Raw genomic sequence first — 16,286 nt, forward strand, 5'->3', positions numbered from 1 at the left:
CTGCGGGTCTAGTGCACACGTGGGGGCTCTCCCCCAAACTTCCTCCCTCCCTCCCCTCCCTCCCTTCCTCTCTCTCCCCTTCTCCCTCCCTCTCCTCTCCCTCCCTCCCTCCTCCTCCCTGTGTGGGGTGGAAGGGATCCAGGGGAGCACCAGGCAGAAAAGTCCGACGACAGGAAGTGAAAAGGGAAAAGTGTGCAGGACCGCTACCTTTCTGATACGTAGTCTTGGCGCCTGGCCCAGGTTTGTCCAGGCTCTGCCGGGAGGGAGCGGAGGTCCTGAGAGGTGGTGGCACTCACCCAGGGCCCCCACGGACGGTGGCGGAGTCAGGAGTCGCCCCAGGGGACCCTGAGACCATCCTGCCGATCGTTTCCAGGACCAGTGGTCTCATCTGCCTTCAACTGAACACCGAGAGCCAACCCCTGGGGGAAAGGGAGGCACGGAGGCCAAGAAGCCAGGGCCTTCCCTAGGTCACCTCTCCACCAAAGAGGGAGGGAGCAGCCGAGGAGCAAATCCCAGCCGAGCCCCCGGCTGAGGGCTCCACACAGGCCCCAGCAGTGAGGCACCACAGCAGAGCTGTCCTCATACGGGTGCTGTCGCCGTCCCCACTGTCCAGGGCAGGACGTCCAGGTGAAGGGGCTCACGAGGGGCCCAGACAGGGCCGGGAGCCCAGAGGCGGGAGGGTTTCCTGGGATCCCCACACCTGACGCCGTCTTAATTTAACCGGCTTAGCCTGCCCAGCCCTGAGTTCCCCCCCAATCCCGCACCCATCCATTTGCTGACCCAGAGCTAATGGGAGAGCCAGCCCCCCCCCGCTCCGCCCCGGCCCAGGCGTCCCTGGCACCTCTCCCCAGGGCCTGCGCAGGCCGGCTGAGGTGTGGGGGTCCTGTGCTAGCCCGGGAGCTGGTTCCCAGGGCTGTGGCCAGCGGCAGGGGTGAGCTATGGCTCCACACCCCTCCCCTTCCCCAGTCACCGCCTGCCCGGCTGCCCCGAGACAGCACGGGAAGGCTCAAGCTTGCTCTGCTTTGAATGTCTTTGGCAGAACCTGGCCTCAGTGGGTTTGTCTCCCCCGTACCAGCTGTCCCTGGAATTATGAGGTACGTGCCAGCTGGCCTGACCTCGGTAGTGGACCCCAAATCAGGCACACCTCCTCCCACTCTGCTTAATGCTGTTTTGCCGAGCAACTCAAACCTCTGCTTCCCCATCTAGAGAATGGGAGCAACAATGATCCTGACCTCACAGGGCGGCTGCAGGGCCACTTACCCCCCCACCCCGTGCCTGCACTGACCCAGGGGAGGCTGTGGTCAGCTGCAGGGCGAGGCCACCGGGCAGCCAGTCCTGTGATCTCCCTGTAGGCACGCGTGTGGGTGGCAGTCAGGGCCTCGGCTTTGAGGGAAGGCCCCGTGGCGCCTGCATTGCACAGTCTGCCTCTCCACCTGCCTCATAAAGCCTGGCAGCCACTGCCAGGTCCTGTCCCTTCCCCACCGGCTGCCCACGGTGACACCAAACCCTGTGCCTCCTCTGCTCCGCCGACCCCGCCCCCAGCGTGGAGCCAGGGGTCTTGTCGCTCTGGCCCAGCTCAAATGCCTCCTTCTCCCGCCCAGACACGGCCTGTCCTCACGGCCTGCAGTGTGGATACTGCCTGCCCACCCCACCCCCAAAACCCCCCAGGGCAGCCTGGCTTTAGTTCACTGCCAGTCGGGTCCTCAGGGCCTAGAACCTTGCTGGGCACGAGGAAGCCGCTCATCAAACATTTGCTGATTGCAGGGGTGAGTCCCAGCTGCTGCCACATGCTTGCCAGCGAGCCAGTGTCCTCAGCGGGACACAGAGGGGACCCAGGGGACACGGGGAAGGAAGGCGCACTCAGACCAACCTTCAGAGTGCAGCCTGCGCATCACCTCCTCCAGGCAGCCCTCCCAGCCAGAGCTGCTTCCGCCTAGCTCTTCGGTCCCAGCTCAGGCCTCCAGCTCATGGGAGGTGTTCCCAGCACGGTGCCGCGAATCCGGGGAGCCTGGCTGGGAGAGCCAACCAGGGAGTCTTAGGAGCTGCGGGTGGGGAAGCCTGCTTTGGTCCCAGGCCTTCCTGGGGCTGCGGGGGGTGGGGGGTAGGGCGGGGTGTGGGGAGGAGGGAAGAGGGAGAAGCCCAGCGAGCCCCTGCGCTGGCATCCAAAAGACCCCAGGTTATGCCCTGGAGGCCCTGTTAGCCCCATTTCACAGAGGCCAAGACCGAGGCTCCTTACGCGGAGCGCAGGGTCACCCCTCAAACACCGCTGCGTGCAGAAGGCGCTGGCAGTTCAGGACAGCTTCTCGGCGCGGGGGGGTGGGGGCGGCGGGTAGCGCCGTCACTGACTTGACCCGAAACACCCCCTCCCGCGACACCGCCCCGGCCGGAGAGCTGGGGGCTCGCGGGGCAGCTCCACGGGAAGAAGCAAACGGTGCTGGCCCCACACCGGGCTCCTGTCACATCCCGCCCGGCGCGCACCCGCGCAGGTGCCGCACAAAGGCCGGCGGGGCCGGGACTTCCGAGGGCGGCGGCAGGGGTTGGGGGTGGGGGCGGGTGGCTAACTGCGCGAATCCGCGAATCCGCGAATCCGCGAATCCCCGCATCCGCGAACCCTCCTTCCGCCCAGCCTGCAGCGTTTGCGCATATTTTAAGCAGGATCCGACGCCTCTGTCGGCGGTATCTGGGTTTCTTTCTTGGTTTCCCCGGACTTCGGTGTGCTCTCTCCAGGGAGGACACCCTATGGCCGCGCTCCCACTCCTGATGCTGTTGGGGACCTCAGGCAGCTTGGGTCTGGTGGCCAATGACTGCCCTCAACCCCTTAGGTCGGCGCCTCGCTCCAGAAGAAGCCTCCTCCGATTCTCTTTAGCGGACGGGGGTGGGGGGAAGGGCGGCGCTGGCAATCTGCTGACTGGACGCACTCGCGGGGACGCAGGCCGATGACTGCGCACAGCGGGCGCGCACCGTGGTGGCAAGTCCCCGGGGCACCCGGCACCTGCTTGCCCCGGGTGGGAATTAGGGTCCGACGGGTGAAGCCCCCGGCGCCCGAGCTCGCGCAGGCACAAAGCCCGAGGGGCAGGCCGGGGACCTGCGACCAGGCGCGGCTGGGTGTCAGGGTGTCGGAGCCCCAAGCGCTTGGTGCGAAACCGTCCCAGGGAAGGACCCCCCACCCCGCCCCGCTCCAGCTCGGAGATACCCCACCGCCCCCTTCCCGGCCCCTCTGGGCTGCCGCCCCCCTCCCAGCCTCTGCGCCTTCGGAGCGGACTCGGCCCTTCGGTCCCAGAGTGGGTGCTCCCGCTGGTCTCGGGCCTTTGCTGGAGTGGCATCCTCCACGTCGCCCCTCAGCTGTGCCCTCCTGCCCCGTGGCCACTCCTGCCCCGTGGCCAGGAGCCGCCTTGGCGTCCATCCCCCGAGGCAGAAACCGAGTCTCCGCAGAGGGGGGAGAGAGGCTGAGCCGCGGACGGCAAGCCCGCCAGGGAGACCTCGGGGGCCAGGCTGCCTTCGCCGGGCGGCAGGGATGTGTCGCCCGCAGACCACGGCCGACGCCCGCGCGCTAGCGCGGCGCAGGCCGCGCCCAAGTCTGGGCAGCGGGGAGCCCCGGTGCCCACGGCGCCCGCGCGCTCTGGCTCCGCGAGCCCGACCTGCAACCGCGCCCCTGCGCCCCCTGCGCCGCCCGGGTCCACACACGGCGGGTCAACACCTTCCCCGAGGCCGAAAGCATCTCCGCGGCAAGAACAAAGACCTACCTTAACGCGCCCGTGCCCCGCCTCTGCCCTCGGGTCGCGGCTGTCACCCCAGCACTCGGGCTCCAGTTTCTACGTGTGGTTTGAAATCTCCCGCCGAGGCGGCACCTGGGTGGTGGTTCTGGGAGTTTCCGACTCTGGCCGCCAGGCCTGGATCCCGCCGGGGCTGTCTCCAACCCGACCCGCCTGCCCCGGGGTTGTCCTGGTCTTACCCGGGCCGGGCCCAGGCCCTGCACTCCTGCCGTTAGGCGGCCCCCACTCCGCGCTGATCACCCCCGCCCCCCACCCACCCCAGGGGCAGGTGGCCTTCCGCTCCCGCCGATGACCTCCCCTCCCCCAGCAGGACTCCCCGGGAGCTGGGGACGCGGCTGCTCTCCCCGTGCAGCCCCACCCCCCTCGCCCTCTGCTTGTTTAACCTTCCCACCCAGCCTTGACCCCCTACCCAGCAGGGGCTGCCTGCGGCTTTGGCGTGGGGGGAGGAGGGGGGACAAGGCAGGCCTAGGCAGGGCCATGAGGAAGGAGACCCTCCACCCGTCCATCCTCCCTGGGTGGCAAGGCACGGAGTGGGAGGCCTAGCTGTGCCCCGGGCCCTGCACTCTTGGGCTCTGACACCCCCTGGGAACGCAGGCTCCCTCTTCTCCAGGCCTCTGTGGCTGCACAATTCTGTGGCAAAATGCAGACCCTTGTTCAAAAATTAATAAGCATCACGACGTTCCAGGCAGTGACAGGGAAGAAGGGCAGAGCCCTGTGCGACTGTCCGGGTCCCCAGAAGGCCGGGAAGCCCGCCCCAAGCCCCACAGGGCCTCTCCCAAGCCTCTCGCTCCGCACCGGTGCTCTGTCCTGGGGCTGCCTGCCAGGCGTGGGTCATTGTCAGTCCCTGCAAATCTGGGTTGTGCTGTCCTCCCAGGCGGCCTGTGGGCTGCCGTCTCCGACTGCACTGGGGACTCTAGAGGAGCGCCAGCTGGGCCAGTGACAGGGACGCTGGGCACCTGCAGAGCCTCCCAGGCCTCCCCTCAAGCCCCCCCTCCTCCCGTCTGCTTCCCCACCTTCCCTTCGGCTCTGAGGCCCAGGCCTGTGGCCTCTGCCCAGCTGCCTGGGTCCCTCCCAGCCGGGGCTGAGCCTAGGCCAACCTTCCCAGCGGTGACAGTGCAGCTGAGCGCAGGCTGGCAGGTGTGGGCTGAGGGGACAACCCACTGCGCACGAGAGGTGGGGCGCTGGGCAGGGCCGGGGGCCCGGGGGCTGCAGAAGGGCGTCCCGGGCGGGGTCTGGCAACCCAAATTCAAAGGCAGATTCACTGTGAACACGGAGCCACCAAGGGCTGTTCATCACCGGGACCCCTTTCCAGGCCTCAGGGACCCCAGGCCAGGTGTTCACCAGGACGTATGGTTTGTTTAAAACGAACAAAAATGGGGGGTGGGGGCGGGGGGGCTCAGTAGGTTAAGCTTGTGACCTCCAGTCTCTGACTTCTAAGAGTCCGACTTCGACTTGGGCTCAGGTCACGATCTCACAGTTCCAGCCCTGCTTCGGGCCTGTGCTGACCGCTGGGAGCCTGGAGCCTGCTTCAGATTCTGTGTCTCCCTCCCTCTCTGCCCCTCCCCTGCTTGTGTTTTCTCTGTCTGTCTGTCTGTCTGTCTCTCTCCCTCCCTCCTTCTCTCTCTCAAAAATAGAAAAAATAGGAACCCCCCAAAACAAACAGTGCTATGTCCTTCTGTTTGTCAGACGGGAGCCCCATGATCACATAAGCCTCAGGACCACCGGAGTCCAGCCACGCCTGTGGGTTTCTGGGTTCGTCTCTCCGTGCCAGGCCTTCGCCTGTCTGGACCACGATGGAGATCCTGTGGCAGGTGTGGCTTGCTGGGAGAGCGGGGGCACAGGATGCGTGCGCTCACCCCCACTCGGGGACAGGAACGGAGGCCCAGAGGAGCCGCGTGATGCCCCAGGCCTCTCGATGGTGCTGGGCACTGACGTCGTGGACTCGGGGAACCCGTGGGTCTGGGGAAGCCGAGGGACCCAGGCAGCCTCTGTGGAGATCCACAGTCAGGCTCCTTCACCCACCGGGGCAGAGGCACCAACTTCTCTCTGCAGACCACCTGCCTCAAAGGCGGGAGAAGCCTTGGAGGCGGGCTGCTACCTGAATGCGCCCCGACTTGGGTCGCAGGGCCGGTAAGGGTGCCCACAGAGCGCACTGCTCCTACTCCCACCACGAGGGGCTTCTCTTCTCTCATCTGGGGACCCAGCTGCACGCAGACAGGGAAGGGACCCAGCCCCAGCACAGCAGGAGAAACGCAGGCAGGACCTTGGTTCCTGGGAGTTCCGGGAACTTAGGGGGCTTTAAGTGTGTGTGTGTGTGTGTGTGTGTGTGTGTGCACCTACTGGGCCTGAGTGCTCTCCCAGCTCAGCCTTTCTGGGTCCTAGAGTCCAAGGTCCAGCCTGGGGCTCCACCCCAGCCTCCAACACAGCTGAGTCCCCTCCTGCGGCCAGACCCTGACCTGGCCTCCCCGGCCCCCAGCTGGGCTGCAGGGGGATGGAAAGGACGAGGGCCCCAGCCTGGACCGAGCCTGAGCCATACCGACGCGGGGCCCTCCGCCCGTGACCTCGCACCTGACTTTGGAAATTCAGTTCCAGTGGGCTGAGGCAGTGTCCGAGATGAACCGTCCTTCCCTGACTCCACACGGGGAGGCTGAGTGGGGTGGGGCGTCGAGGGGGCTTTTTCTTCTTTTTTTTTTTTTTCAACGTTTATTTATTTTTGGGACAGAGAGAGACAGAGCATGAACGGGGGAGGGGCAGAGAGAGAGGGAGACACAGAATCGGAAACAGGCTCCAGGCTCTGAGCCATCAGCCCAGAGCCTGACGCGGGGCTCGAACTCACGGACCGCGAGATCGTGACCTGGCTGAAGTCGGACGCTTAACCGACTGCGCCACCCAGGCGCCCCAAGGGGGCTTTTTCGACAAACCTGGTGACTGAGTTCTCTCAGCAGCCTGGTGAGATAAGGGCCCCCCGCCCCGCCCCTGTTTGTTGCTCATTGATCGGGAAATGGAGGCACAGAGAGGTCAGGGAAGTCACTAAGGCCACACAGCAGCAGGAAGAACGGGACTTGGACCCAGGACACCGACCGACCGCCTTGTGCTGCCCAGACTCTGCACACACGCGAGCACGTGCACACTCGCGCCATCAGGGATTGAACCCGTGAGCTCCCGGCCCGAGGCGCTGGGCAGAAAGCCCACCCCAGAAGATGTGAATACACATCCATTTCCTTCGAGCTACGATTGATTTCGCTTCAAGAGCTCCTGCATTATGCAAGACGAGGGCCTCTGAAGGACAGCCGATTTACATGGAAATAAGTCCCGGAAAAACAAATCAACACGGCCCCAGCTCAATGCCCCGAAAAGCACGTGTGAGCTCGGAGTAAGGGCTGCACGGGGCCGGCCGATTCAAAGAGAATTTGGCAGAGCTGTTAACCCTTCTCCCGGGGGTCTCGGCTTGGGAAGATGTCTCCAGAATCGCCGGGTCCTCCGTGAGATCACTTCCCATTCTGCAGGCAAACGGACGTTACCAGGGAAACCTGGAGGGTTTTAAAACTCCCCCTCCCCCCCCCCCCCCCCCGCCCCAACTAAGGAGTCTGGTTTTTTTCAACTGAGCACTTTTTGGGAGAGTTCACCCACAAGGGTCTGGAATCTCCGGCAGCAATTTCCAAACAGCCCCGCGTTCCGGCGAAAAGCTACACATGTGTCTTCCCTCCCATCATCAGTGTCGTTTCTGGAAAAGCAGGGAGCAAGCAACCAGGGCCCTTCCCGAGTGGGAGTCGTGGCCTTTAGATGGCACCCCGGCTGGCCTGTGAGGCGACTCAGGGTCATCAGTTTAGAAAGGCAGAAACCAGGGCCTGGAGAGGCGACGTTCCCAAGGTCGCCCAGCACCCTGGTCCCTTAACCCGGCACCAAGCCCTGCCCCCGGGCCCTCCTCTGCGTCTCCTCCTGCAAACCCCTCCCTGCAGTCCCTGATGGGTGAGCCCACCCACACCTCCGTGGCTCTGCCTCGGGGACCATCTCTCTGCCTAGCCTGTCCTACTCGCCACCCTAGAAAGCCAAGCCCCCGTCAGAAACATCTCTCGCCATCGCTGAGAGCTTGTATGTCCTCTGGGCAGGGAGGTTCTCCGCTCCCGTGGGCGGAGTCAGCCCCCCTTGCTCCGTCCCATCGGGGCCTTTGTCCCGAGGGTGGCCCCAGATCCCTGCTGCCCACCCCCTCAGCGGGCACAACCGACACAGCTGTTTTCAGTGTGGGCTGACCAAGCGCGTGAAGGAAACGAGCAGGAGGGGACAGGTGAGCCACGATAAGGAAGAGGAGGGTGTCTGGTGAGTCCGGGGTGGGGATTCTCAGAGGGGCATCCAGGTCTCAGGAGTTCATGACCCTGAGAAGGTGGCCGGGGGTCCCTGAGGCAAGCAGGTGGACAGCGGAAGCCAGAGGATGACATCCTCCCCAGCCCGCATCATCCCAGCCCGTGGTTTTAATTAGCTTCTGGCACTTTCCGGCTATACCCCTCAGGAGCTAAAAGCACTTTGGTCTGCAGCTGCTGACCAAACGTGGGAAGAAACCTAGAAAGAAATAGCATCCATATTGTCTTTGGAGCATATTTTTGGCTCTAGGTTTGAGATTAGCACAATAGTTGTCCAAAGCTAACAGCAATGCATTTTTCCTGTCTGGAGATGTGTTAATGATATTTCAGGGAAAGTGTCTTTTGAGGGAGGGGAAGCCGGTTCCCTGCACAAAGATGAAGTTTGCTCGCAGTGAATTTATTTTCATATGTTCCCCCCCCCCCACCCTTTGGAGGGAGCAGAGACATCTGGGTAATGTTTATCATCATTTTTTGTATCTTAAGCACATGTGCTCCCCATCTCCAGAGCCAAAGAATTATGGGGGGGGCTTGTAGAACCAGCCTTCCAAGGGCGGCTGGCATCTCTGTCATCATGTGCCCCCACAAACCTGGGGAGGCATCGCTGAGCCCACTCTGCAGCCGTGAGGACCAGGCTGGAGGCAGAGCGGCCGCTGGCCCCCGAAACCTGTAGCCCTGGACGGGGGACCCAGGTCCTGCCTCTGGATTGGACCCATTGAGCCAGGGATCAGTGTTGCCTGTCTGGGCTCCCCCGGGCCGCCCGCCGTCGTCCAGGGCGACACGCGGCCGGCCGTTTTCTTGCAACGAAAGGTGTTACCTGCCCTGATTTCCTGAAGCGGCAGCCTCTCCCCGAAAACACAGGCTCTGGAAACCTCGCCCTGTCCGCTCTTGTGCAGAGACAGAGACAAGGGGAGGGGGAGGCAGCCCGACGGCAGCCAGACCTGGTCCTCCCACCTTCCTGAGGGGGAGCCCTGGCCTCGGAGGGGTCGCCCCATGGCGGGCCTCAGCTTGCGGCTGTCAGAGCCCCCAGCACCCGGGGATGGGCTGTGTGGGAGAGGGTGTCACCCCCCCATACGTGTGCCAGTCGGGGGGCTCCTCACAGAGGCCAGAGAGCCCAGAGTTGGGGGGCCAGTGGAGCAACAAACACCTGGTGGGCTCCAGGATGAATATTCGGAGCTGACCTATCCCGTGGCCTCCAAATCCGGCTCCGCGTCTCCCAAGACGCACTCTGTGGAACTTGGGGGTCCTTCTGGGGTTCTCACACAGTGACTACTCAGGACCCAGAGACACCCAGGCTGGACGCCCCCCTCCCAGAGACCTGGGATTAACCCCTCGAGACCCCTGCAGAGAGGGCCTTCCCCTGAAAGCAGGCGAAGCCAGCACTTTCCAAACTTGGGGGCACAGAGACCCCCTTCCCTCATCACTTCTCAGGCAGGTTGCCCTTGGGGCAGAAAGCAGTTCTTTCAACAGGAACTTCATGGAAGGAACCTCTAACCAGGCGTCAGAGACCTGGAAAGGCGGGAAGAGATCCTAGGAGGTCAGAAGACAGCCACGGTGGGAAGAGGCCGCACCCCCAGGGCTCCAAGGAGGATGCACAGAGGAAGGAGTGATGGCGGAGGGGAGGACTTGGGGGGCTCAGGCGGTTGAGCGTCTGACTTCAGCTCAGGTCATGATCTCAGGGTCCGTGAGTTCGTGCCCCGCGTCGGGCTCTGTGCCGACAGCTCAGAGCCTGGAACCTGCTTCGGATTCTGTGTCCCCCCTCTCTCTGCCCCTCCCCCACTCGTGCTCTGTCTCTGTGTGTCAAAAATGAATGAGCGTTAAAAAAAAAAAACTCAGCTGCCTGATGGGGGGGCCGCTGGTGCCGGGCCCAGACCTCAGAGGGGGCGCAGCTGTGAGACTGGGGGGGGGGGCGAGCAGGAGCCACAAACTGGGCTCAGGGGCTGCAGGGGAAACAACAGCCCCGGCAGGTGGAGGGGCGTTGCCATGGCAACAAGCTGGGAGCCGACAGGAAGGGGTGGGACCCTCCCTCCTGGGCCCTCCCCCAGCACTCCTGGGGGCAGAGCCTGAGGGGACCCAGCTGGCCAGGGGAAGGGGACACAGACCCCAGCTCCCAGAGCCCGTTGCAGAGGGACAGCCGTCACAGTCCTGGGAACCGAGGATCACAGAGCACACCTTGGGGGGCAGTGAGGCACAGATTACTTAGACACAAGCTGACACAGGCTGAGTGTGTGCCCCAGATTCCTGCGTTGAAGCCTAGCCCCCGGTGGGAGGTGTCAGGAGGCGGGGCCTTGGGGAGGCGAGGAGGTCGCGAGGGTGGAGCCCCCGCAAGGGGATTAGTGTCCTCCCGAGAAGAGACCCCGGGAGGTAGCTTCTCTCTACACTCCCGGGAGCTTGAGGCAAAGAGGCGGGGTCTGCAGCCAGGAGCCTGATCTGCCGGGGGGCGCGCCCGTCACCCGGGAAACTGGAACCTGAGACACGAAGCCCTGTCGCCCGAGCCCCCAGTCTGGGGCACGGGGAGTGTTGGGGGGCCTGCCCACCTCCCCCCGGCCTCCACCCCGCCTGGCCCCTCTGAGGGCACACGCCCACGTCCCTCTTCCCTCCGCACTCACTGCGCTTGGATCCCTTGTCCTCCCCTTGAGCGGCTCCCTCCTCCAGGAATGTCTCCGACAAGCTCCCTTTGCCCCCAGAGCTGTTTCAGGACCCCGTGCTCACCTTCCTGTCCGGGTTGTTGTCCCCGGTGACCGCAGACCTGCCCCTGAAAACCACAGCGGTCCTTTCCCACAGCCCGGGGGGCCTGCAGTCCCCAGTCCGGGGGTCACGGACCCTTCCCCTGGCTTCTGGCGCACCTGCGCTCATGGCCACGTCGCCCCATCTCCGTCGCCCCATCTCCGCCTCTGTCTTCACGTGTCCCCCACCCCCTTTGTGTCCCAGCCGCCTTTTCTTTTGTCTCACGAGGACACGAGCCACCAGGAACAGGACCCACCTCACTCCAGGGCCACGTCCTCTGCAGATCTCTAACAGAGTCAGTGGCACCGGCCAAGACCCTTTTTCCAAGTAAGGTCACCGTCACAGGTCCTGGGAGTCAGGATGTGGACCCGTCCCTTCAGGGTCACAGGGCGCCCCGCGGGGGCACAAAGGGACCGGTGCTCGAGGCTGCTGTACCTGAGACCCAGCTCACAAGTCCCCTCCTTCCCGCTGACCGTAGCCGCCCGTCCTTCTTCCCTAGAACGTTGCACATCCGTCTGTGATGGATGTGTCTTCGCCCATCCGTCCACTCATGCAGCGGCTTCCTTCCCACATGACTAAGTGCAGCCGCTGGTGTGAACCGGGAGGGGGTGAGCCAGCGCGGCCCTTAGGAGTGAGCGTTCTGGAAGCATCCACCGACTGGCCTCGGAGATTCAGACAGAAGCCTGCCTGGGGCCCCCCGCCCCTCCCCCACCTCCAGGCTGCGAACTCAGCTTCTCTTTTCTGTGACAGGCCCATAATGCCGGCCCGCTCGGTTGTCAGGAGGGTTCCGGGGGCTTCCGGCGCGGTCGTGGCCGTCTGGGGTGCTCAACAGGTGGCCCCACCCACTGCTCCATCCATCCTGGGCTCCAGGACGTGCTGTGGGAGCCTGGGCCAGAGAAGGGAGGAGGGCGGGAGGCAGGGCTGGGCAAAGGGGCCTGGGTGCCCTTGCTCACACCTAAGGACAAATATCAAGCTTCTAAGGGTCTCAACTCCAAAAGGCTGGTCTGCAGCCATTCGGGCATTAACCTCCCCTCCCCGCCCCCCACCCCCAGAGGCTGCTCAGGGAGGGGCCTCGCCACCCCAGGGACCAGTCCCTGGGGGACATTCGGAAACAAATGGCCCCAGAGAGAGAAATCCCTGCCTTCCCAGGGCTTCAGGATCAGCGTGCCCAGTCACAGAGCCACCGGGCCAGCCTGGGGACCCCGCCCTGCCCAGTGACCTCCCAGCAGGGGCTCTGAGGGTTCTGAGGGAGGGGTGGCTCCCTGCCCAACTCCCCAGCTTTCTTTCCTTCAGGCCCCTGGTGGGGGCCGCTGATGGATGGCTACCTAATCCGTCCTGAACGGAGCAGAGAGGACCCAGCGGCCCGTGAAGAGTCCTTATCCGCACCCCTCCTCCCCACCCTCCCTGGAGTTTGCTTTACAAATTAGAGAAGGGCATTGGGGTCACATCCGAGAAGCCAGCTTGGGGTCAGAGCAACCCGTGGGAGCGGGCCACGGGGCTCTGCTCCTGGAGGGCTGGCCCGGGCCAGCTGGGACCCAATGCTTGCAGAAGAGGGGGAGAAAGAGGGGGCTCGTTGCTGCCAGGCACAGGCAGGGCGAGGCGCCCCACACCCGGCATCTCATTTAACCTCACAACCGTCCTGAAGCCCTGAGAGCAGGGTGCGTACCGGCCAGGGCTGGGAGTGTAGATAGGGGCTGGGGGTGCAGACTGGGGCTGGGAGTGTGGACGGGGGCTGGGGGTGTAGACGGGGGCTGGGGGTGCAGACCGGGGCTGGGGGTGCAGACCGGGGCTGGGAGTGTAGACAGGGGCTGGGGGCGGGTCTTGCGCAGGGCAGAGCGCAAGCCCCCCTGACGGTTCCAGTGCAGCCACCTCACGGACAGGAGGACCCAGGACCCAGCAGACTCCGCTCCATAGTGGGAAGTGGCCCACGGTGCCCTGCTGTCCCAGCATGCACTTCCCTTCCAGAGGTGGCCTCGCGAGGGGACTGGCTGGGACTGTCAGAATATGGTGTGAGGCCCTTGTAGGAGCTCTGAGGCCTTGTCCCTTCTGCTGGGGCCCTCTCGGACCCTAGGCTGGCACAGGAGGGAGCCCTAGCTGGCCCTCCAGTGGGTGAGAAGCCACACAGAGAGCCAGGTGCGGCCACGGTCAGCGTCACACCGCACCTGCTTGGGAGGCTGTCCTGGACCGTCTGGCCCCCCCTAGCCCCCCTAGTCCCCCCAGCCCCCCCCCCCCCAGCCCCGCCCAGCCCCTGCCCAGCCCCAGGCTGCGCATGAGGCCCCGGGGACACCTGCAGAAGAACGGCCCAGCTGAGCCCACAGACCCGGGACCTAGTGCATGATCATAGTCTCGGCCACCACCGTGAAGGTGCCGCAGGAAGTGACGAATAGACAGTCCCTCTTGGTGCCCGAGGCGAGGGAAGAAGGTGTTCCCTGTTCAGAGGGCTCAAGGAGCCCTTTGCACTGGAAGGAAATGTCATGGGTTGAGGTTATAGGTTGAAGTCCTAACCCCCAGGACCTCGAACGTGACCTTATTTGGAAACAGGGTCTTTGCAGATGTAATTAGTTAAGGGGAGGTCATAGGGGGAGCATACTAATGCAACATGACAGGTGTCCTTACACAAAGGGGAAAGTGGGACACACAGGAAGAACACCACGCGAAGAGGAAGGTAGGGACCCGCCGAGGGGATGCCGCAGACCCCCGGCAGCCAGGGCAGAGGCTGGACAGGGTCACCCTCGCCGCCTCAGGAGCAACCTGCCTGCCAGCACCTTGACCCCGGACTTCTGGCCTCCGGACCAGCAGGACGGCAAACTTCTGCTGTTTGAGCCACGCGGCTTTGCAGAACTTATAAAGGGAGGCCAGTGAAAGCCCCCAGCTCCCCTCTGGCCTCGTGGGGCGTCCCGTGAGGAACGGCCCCGAGGCCAGAGCAGGAGAGGACTCGCCACCGCAGCGTGACCGCCGAGGACCTGCCCTGAGAACTGCCAGCTGCCAGAGGGACTGGAGGAATTGCGCCCTCAAATGCCTTGCCGAATTTCTGGCAAAACCGCCTATGTGTTCACCCTTTCACCCGGCAAGGCCGCACCCAGGAATTTGCTCCAAAGGTACATGGGCGGCGTCACAAAGTGGCTTCCCTTCCGCGGCCGTTGGTCACGCACCGGGGCTGGTGATGTTCCGCAGGAGTCGACGGAGGCCTTACGTCCTCGGCGGGGAAATCACAGAAGACGTTCTGTAGCCTGTATCGTCCTCACTGCGTCTGGCCGCGTGGTTCCCGCCCGCTCCGTCCCCTTCCCGGCGACGGTAAGTATTCTGGAGGGAGGGGCACTGTGATGGGGGAGCACCGTCCTCCATCACACACTTTCCCGTCTCTGGCCGGCGGGGCTCCTCCGCGGTGGCCCGTTGGTCGCCTCTCCCGCCTGGAGGGCCCCCTTGCTTTCTAGCGCGGCGGCCCGATGGCCCAGGCTCGCCGGGTTCTTCCCTGCCCCAGTCCTGGGTCGGCCACCTCTCCCAGGACCCTGCCTCCTCTTTACGGAGAAAGGGAATTAGAAGCCAAGATGGAAGGCTACCGCTCCAGGGTGGCCGCGGTGGGGGTGGGGGGTGGGGAATGTGGATGCCTCTGGCACGCGTGCACGCACACACCCAATGACACACTCACACGCACACACATTTACATGCACGTGCAAGCACTTCCATGCCTGTGTGCGTCACAAGCCATGACTTTACGCCTCTGATCCCAACTCAGATGCAACCTTCAGGGTTTTCTCCTCTTTCCCCCTCTCTCTGTATCTGTGAGCCCCTCCGGTGGCCGCAGGACCCTGGGTTTTCCCATCCTCAGCACGTTGGCTCACGTAACCGTTGTCCTGAATGCAACCAGCCTCTCTGTCCGCACTGAACTCCGTCCCACACACCCCACACCAGGCCGCCCTCAGGGCGGGTGCCTCTGCTCCCTTCGGGGCTCTGACAGCCGGTACAGCAGGGGGAGCCGCCCCACCCCTGCCCTGCCGGGCCCTGCTGCACCGCACCCCTGCCCCTCCTCACCCTGTCGGGCCCCTGACCCTGCTCATTCCCGCAGCTGTGACCTCCCGCGCTGGGCCCCGGCACCTGCTCAGGCCTGTCCCCGAGGCAAGCAACAGCCCAGCCCGGCTTCCGGGGCTGGGAAATGAACCCCACGTCTTGGTGGGAGAAGCTGCAAACTGCCGTGGCCACGGCCCCGTGGCCTGCAAAGCCAGACATCGAGGGGAACTGGAGCACTTTGAGGCAAACAACAACGGAGAAAAGTGGCAGCTGAGGTGGTGAACAACCCCACCGGCAGCCCCTCACTCAGGGGCGTCGGCCGGCCGCTCTGCAGGGCGAAGGAAGACCCCCCCGGGACCTCTGAGAAGCCGGTGGGGGAGGGGGGCGCACCATCGCTGCCTTGATGAAAGCGAAATGCCCGTGACATCAAATCAGGGTGTAGAGCTTGGTGGCACTTAGGACAGGCACCGGGTCAGGCCGCCACCGCCCCTCCCGCTCCCAAGACATCCCCACGGCCCCATTCACTGAGTCCCCCCGGCCCCAGCCCCGGCAACCCCTCGTCTGCCGTCTGTCTCTCTGGGTTTGTCTATTCCGCGTGATTCACATAAATGGACCCACATGGCAAGTGGTAGCCCCCCCCCCCCCCGTTCCTCTTCGTGGCTGAACGTGACCGGGCACGCTCGCGGCTTGTGACGCGCCACATTTCCCTTACACATTCACGCGTTTCCCCAGCTTTATCGAGGTATAACTGACACACAAAATTGTACATGTTTGAAGTGTGTGGTGTGATAATTTGACCTACGAATGTGCTTTGACACGATCCCCAAGTTGAATTCATTACCGCGGCCATCACCTCGCGTGTACTCTTTCAGGGGGGTGCGAACGCGTAGGGTCTACTCCGTTAGCCAAGTTCAAGAACGAAAAACGGCACAGTTGGCCACGGGCGCCGTGCCGTGCCTTTGGTCCTCATCGGCGCTTACCTTATAACCGAAATCTGTGTCCTGTGACCGTCACCCCCTTTTCTCCACCCCTAGTCCCTGGCAACCACCGTCTGCTCTCTGATTCTATCACTACTCTATAATTTGGACTATTTTTTCTCTTAGAATTCACACGTAAGTGATGTTGTATGCGACATTCTCTGCCCGGCTTCTTTCGCTCCGCGCGATGCGCTCCGAGGTCATCCACGGTCACCAACGGCAGAACGTTCTTCCGTGGGGTTGGCGGCCGTCCTCTTGTCTCCTACACACGGTACACGGCCTGTTCTCCCTCCGGTCACCCTTCCACAGATGCGCGGATGGTTTCCACGTCTCCGTGGTGCCAACGTGTTAACGGTGCAGGGAGCACGGGGGCGCAGATGTCCCTCCCAGACACTGACATCAGTCCCTTCAGACAAATACCCAGGAGTGGGGTTGCTGGGTCGTGG

Source organism: Leopardus geoffroyi, chromosome B1 (genome assembly GCF_018350155.1).
Source record: "Leopardus geoffroyi isolate Oge1 chromosome B1, O.geoffroyi_Oge1_pat1.0, whole genome shotgun sequence".
NCBI classification, from domain to species: domain Eukaryota; kingdom Metazoa; phylum Chordata; class Mammalia; order Carnivora; family Felidae; genus Leopardus; species Leopardus geoffroyi.